We start from the raw sequence: 5,666 nt of genomic DNA, 5'->3' as shown, positions 1-5,666 counted from the left end.
TGGGCCCCCTCACGGTACCGACGTCACGACGTCGCGCTCAGGCGGCCCGTGACTGCGCCGCGCAGCCTTCTGGGACTCGTAGTTCCAGTGTTGGGCGGGGCTCCGCAGTACCGACACCTCAAGCCCTAACGGTGGGAACTTGCGGGGGGCGGTGAGAGGTGGTCAGGGACTACGTCTGTCCTGTTCACTGCTGTGGACTCAGCGAACAGCACAGAGCCTGAGACACTGCACTAATACTGAATGAATGGTGTTAACGAGCTAACGTGTTTTGAGCATTTAGCCTGTGCCTGACATTGTTCTAAGCACTTAACCTGTGTAGTTTCTTTGAACGAATGAATGACTACGATGTGCTGAGCTAGAATATAGTCATCTGTGTTATTAAATATACATAGGGAGACTGAGGATCTTTTTCAGAGGGAGAGGAGATGAGGGAAGTGTCACATTGCTAGTCTGGAAAGAGGGAGGTTGGGAGGGGACGTTCCCAGAGCAGGAAGCAGCTTCTGCAAAAGCAGAGAGGCCTGACTGTAGGAGCGATGTACGGGAAAGCCAGGAGGTGACACTTGAACGGTGGGGTGAAGCCTGGCTGTTGTAGGTTCTGGTTGCTAATGGCAAAATAATTCCCCCCAGAATGCCGTGAGGACCACGGGGGAGACCTACAAGCATCCACCTAGAACAGCAGCCGGGGCTGACGCTGTCATTCCGATGGCCTCAGCATCTGGGTCCACACAAGGCAGGGACTGCCGTGCCTGCCCAATAAGTTTCCCCCCAGCTCCCATTTGCCTGGACCTCCTCCAGTACACCGAGATGACATAAGGGCCAGAATGGAGGCTGCCCACATTCTTGGTTTAGAAATGACAGTTATTATAAGGAGCAGTAATTGGCTTTTGAAAGTTCAAACTCATCACTCGCTTCTTAAGTTGGGTGGAGGAAGGGAAGCCAAAGGTGCTATTTTTATATCAAAGTGCACTGTCAGAGAGCTGAATCCTGATTGGTAGAATGATGATGGGATGATTTGATTTCCCCAAATCATCTTTGGAAAACTGCAAAACACGCAGTATGCCTATTCTTGTTCAGTTACCCAGTGCCAAGCGCCAGGAACTGCTGGAACATGAAGACTAATGAGATGATTCTTGTCTTTAAGAAGCTCATGGCAGAGGGGACAGATTAATATCCCATCCTCCTCCTGCCTTCCATCAGTCCACTCTTTTTTTTCTGTGGAATTTTTTAAATTGAAGTATAGTTAATGTACAATGTTGTGTTAGTTTCAAGTGTACAGCAAAGTGATATATATATATATATATATATCTGTTTCAGATTCTTTTCCGTTATAGGTTAAGAGTTTAAAAAAATAATTAATTTATTTATTTTTGGTTGCGTTGGGTCTTCGTTGCGGTGCACAGGCTTCTCATTGCGGTGGCTTCTCTTGCTGCGGAGCATGGGCTCTAGGTGCGTAGGCTCAGTAGTTGTGGCACATGGGCTCAGTAGTTGTGGTTTGCAGGCTCTAGAGTGCAGGCTCAGCAGTTGTGGCGCACGGGCTTAGTTGCTCCGTGGGATCTTCCCTGACCAGGGCTCGAACCCGTGTCCCCTGCATTGGCAGGCGGATTCTTAACCACTGCACCACCAGGGAAGTCCCTATTATAAGATATTGAGTGTAGTTCCCTGTGCTATACAATAGGTCCTTGTTGCTTACCATTAGTTTGTTTTCTGTCTGTGAGTCTGTTTCTGTTTTGTAAATAAGTTCATTTGTATCATTTTTGAAGATTCCACATATAAGTGATATCATATGATATTTGTCTTTCTCTGTCTGACTTATTTCACACTAGTCCAGTCTTATATCATATGCCTGAGCAGATCTAAATAAACTTCCTGGAAAATATAAAGCACTGCAATGAGTTTGTGCTATGATCATAATTGTAATGAATAATAGTAACTCCACCAACAACTAACACTGAGAGCTCACTCAATACCAGGCACTCTGCTAAGGGCTGCCCCCTGCCCCATGTCCTTTGGGGTAGGAACAGGGATGGAAGAAAATCCGTTAGGTGCAGGTTAGTGAACTCTGAATTGACCACACACCATTGGAGCCCCAGAAACCCAGCAGCAAACTGGCAGATGGAGAGAGGCTGCTTGCAGCCTGCACCGTGAGTCAGCACCACCCAGGAGACGCAGCCATTTGGGCATCCAAGGGACTCAAACATCTGCAACCTGGCTCCGAGCCAGGGCAACAGAGCGGCAGGCTCCGGATGTGCAGCCCTATATGTGATAGGCTCAAAATTAAAAGTGTTTGTTGTTTCTAAAAGAATGGAAATCAGAGGAACCTGAACAACCGGTCTACAAGGATCCATACATTGATCAAATGTGCCTGCATTTCTGTTTTCTAAAGATGTTTGCTGTGTTGAATAAATACATCGTAAGAAGAATGGTCTATGTTGACTGACTGCTTACAGAGTGCCCAGCACTCTAAACTCCTCATCCTGGGGGCTGGCCAGACTGCCCCCAGCTGACAGGGAAGGGGATATTTTTGTGAGATGCTCCCTTGGCCTCCTGGGGCAGGACTCTGCCCCGATGGGGGGGGGGGGGACCCTCCACCCAAACCTGGCCTCTCCCACCGCAAACTCCATTTGCCATCTCCACTTTCTCTTGTTCACAGTAGAGGCTGCTTTCAGTTGGCAGTAGGCAGGGAGTGCTGGCGAGACAGAATTCTAAGTTGATGGGGGATGGTAGTGGCTGCTGGGCCACATGTATTTTATCAGAAGTTGGTGATGAACTGTCCACATGTCCATTCCCCGCCCTTCTCCTTCAAGTACTGCACTGGATGGCCCCTCAAATCCAAGCTGAGGGCTCCTTCTCATCCCCATCTTCCCTCTCCCTCTCCCTCTCCCAACCCTGGGCCACACTGAGCCCTCAGCGGAAGTCCGGCTGGCCCAGCACCTTCAGGCTCTGCGTCTGGCATTCCCCACTCCCCCCTCGAAATTCCACATTGGGGTCGCCCATTCACTCACTCATTCACTCATTCATTCGTTCATTCCATGGGCTCATTCCCAGCACCAGCAGGGCCTGGCGCAACGTGGGTGCTTGGTTAATGGCTGTGAAAGCAACGCCTCACGCCCCGGGAACGCGGTGCCGGGTGGCAGCGGCGGCCGGTCCACAGAGCATATTTTGGATTTTGACCTTCCCAGCTGCTCGAAACCAGGCAGCGTCATTCCGTCGCCAGCGCGGGACTCCACCCACCTATCGCTCACCGGGCTACAGGACACTTTCTGATGAAGCTCGTCCTGGCATCCCCACCTTTTCTGTCTCGGTTCCTTGTCTGATGAGCCTCTGGGTGAGTCTGGAATCACCCCGGGCTCCTGGCGACTTTGAGCCGGGCTGGACGCGGCTGGGGGTGCGGGGGGGTGGGGGTGGGAAGCGCCCTTAAGGAACAGAGCGGTCGCTTGGCGCCCTCTAGTGGCGCCGCGGAGGACGCGCGCCCCGGAATCTTTTCCTGTCGCTCCTAGGCCTCCTCCCAGCCTGCTGCCCCATCCGTCCCGGGGACGCCTCCAGGCTCACCTTCCCAAGGTCACCCGGGTGACTCGTCCAGGGTCGCAAAGCGAGCAATGGCGGTGACCAGAGGGGAATGCCAGCCCGTGGTGCAGCCTGCATCCCACCGCCCGTTGATAAAGTTAGAGGAGATTGCCTCTAATGCAGGCAGTTCAGTCTCTCTCCTGCGCCCAAGGCCCCCGGGACGCCTGCCGCTGCCCTGGCCGATCCTCTGGAGATACCCAGCCTCTTCTCTTACCTGAGAACTGTCTGTGTCCGCAGCCAAGGCCACCGCTCCCTGGGGACGCTGGGCCCCACCACCTCTCATGGACATCGTCTCTGAAATCCTGCCCTCGCCCTCAAACGTTCCCTCTCTCCCTCCTGGGTTCTTCCCCGCCACGTCCAAGCTGCTCCAGTGCATCCCTTCTTTCGAGAAACCCCTGCCACACCTTCCTGCCAGCACTTCTCATGCTTTGCTGACTTCTTCAGGAAAACTCCTTGAAAATGAGCAGAGGTTATTTGCTGTTGTCAAGGTCACCAATGGCTTCCACGTGGCCAAATCCAGTGACCAGTTCTGGGCCCTTCTCTTGCTCGACCCTTGGACGCCATTGACACTTGCGTGGCTTGTGTGTGCTGTCAACACTCCCTCCCAGCCCTGTGACACTCAGTACGTCTGCACACCGATGAGTCCCAACCTTAGAAGTCACATCTGCTGTTGTTGGGTGGAGTGTTCTAGAAAATGCCAATCAGGCCAACTTGGCTGAAAGTGTTAAGACCTATATCCGTGCTACATGTTCTACCTATTGAAAGAGGTGTTGAACTTTTGGTTTATAACTGTGCAATTGTCTCTCTCCACGCAGTTCAGTCTGTTTTTGCTTCCTGTATTTTGAAGCTCTATCATTAGATACATAAAGCATTGCTGTGTCCGTTTCATGAATCGACCCCTTGATCACAGTGAAACGCCCCACTTTATTCCTAGTAGCATTATTTGCTCTGAAATTTACTTCATCTGATATGAGCACGGTCTCTCTGGCTTTCTCTGGATCAGTGTCAGTGTGATGTCTTCTCCATCCTTCGCTTTTACCCCATCTGTGCCTTTATACTGGGTTGCCCAAAATGTTCGTTCAGTTTTTTCCGTAAGCTGGCTCTAGTAGCACTTAGTTGTCTTTAACTTCATTCGAAACAATTTTGTTAGATTGTACGTGACAGCTGTCACATCAGCGTGCATTTAAAAAAAACTTATCAAAATTGGTGAATTTTTGTGCAGCCATTTTAACATGGAAGATGGAAGAAAAAAAAGCATTTTCAGCATATTATGCTTTATTATTTCAGGAAAGGTAAAAATGCAACTGAAATGCAAAAAAAAAGATCTGTGCACTGTATGGAGAAGGTGCTGTGACCGATCGAAGGTGTCAAAGTGGTTTTCGAAGGTTCGTGCGGGAGATTTCTCGCTGGACGATGCGCCACGGTCAGGTAGACCAGTTGAAGTTGACAGTGATCAAATGAAGACATTGATTGGGAACAACCAACGTTATACATGGCTGACATACTCAAAATATCCAAGTCAAGCTATGAAAATCATTTGCACCAGCTTGGTTACGCTCATCGCTTTGACGTTTGGGTTCCACGTTAAGTTAAGCGAGAAAAACCTTCTTGACCATATTTCCCCATGCGATTCTCTACTGAAACGTAAGGAAAATGTTCCGTTTTTAAAACAAATTGTGACGGGCGGTGAAAAGTGGATACGGTACAATAATGTGGAACAGAAGAGATCGTGGGGCAAGCGAAATGAACCACCACCAACCACACCAAAGGCCGGTCTTCATCCAAAGAAGGTGATGTTGTGTGCATGGTGGGATTGGAAGGGAGCCCTCTATTGTGAGCTTCTTCCAGAAAACCAAACGATTAATTCCAACAAGTGCTGCTCCCTGTTAGACCAACTGAAAGCGGCACTTGACGAGAAACGTCCAGAATTAGTCAACAGAGAACGCACAATCTTCCATGAGGATAACACAAGACCGCATGTTTTTTGATGACGAGGCAAAAACTGTTACAGCTTGGCTGGGAAGTTCTGATTCATCCGCCGTATTCACCAGACATTGCACCTTCAGATTTCCATTTATTTCGGTCTTTACAAAATTCTCTTA

This window comes from Neophocaena asiaeorientalis, unplaced genomic scaffold (assembly GCF_003031525.2).
Source record: "Neophocaena asiaeorientalis asiaeorientalis breed wild unplaced genomic scaffold, Neophocaena_asiaeorientalis_V1.1 scaffold476, whole genome shotgun sequence".
Classification (NCBI taxonomy): Eukaryota; Metazoa; Chordata; class Mammalia; order Artiodactyla; family Phocoenidae; genus Neophocaena; species Neophocaena asiaeorientalis.
The sequence above is the reverse complement of the archived record's forward strand: the minus strand, read 5'-3'. Positions refer to the sequence as shown.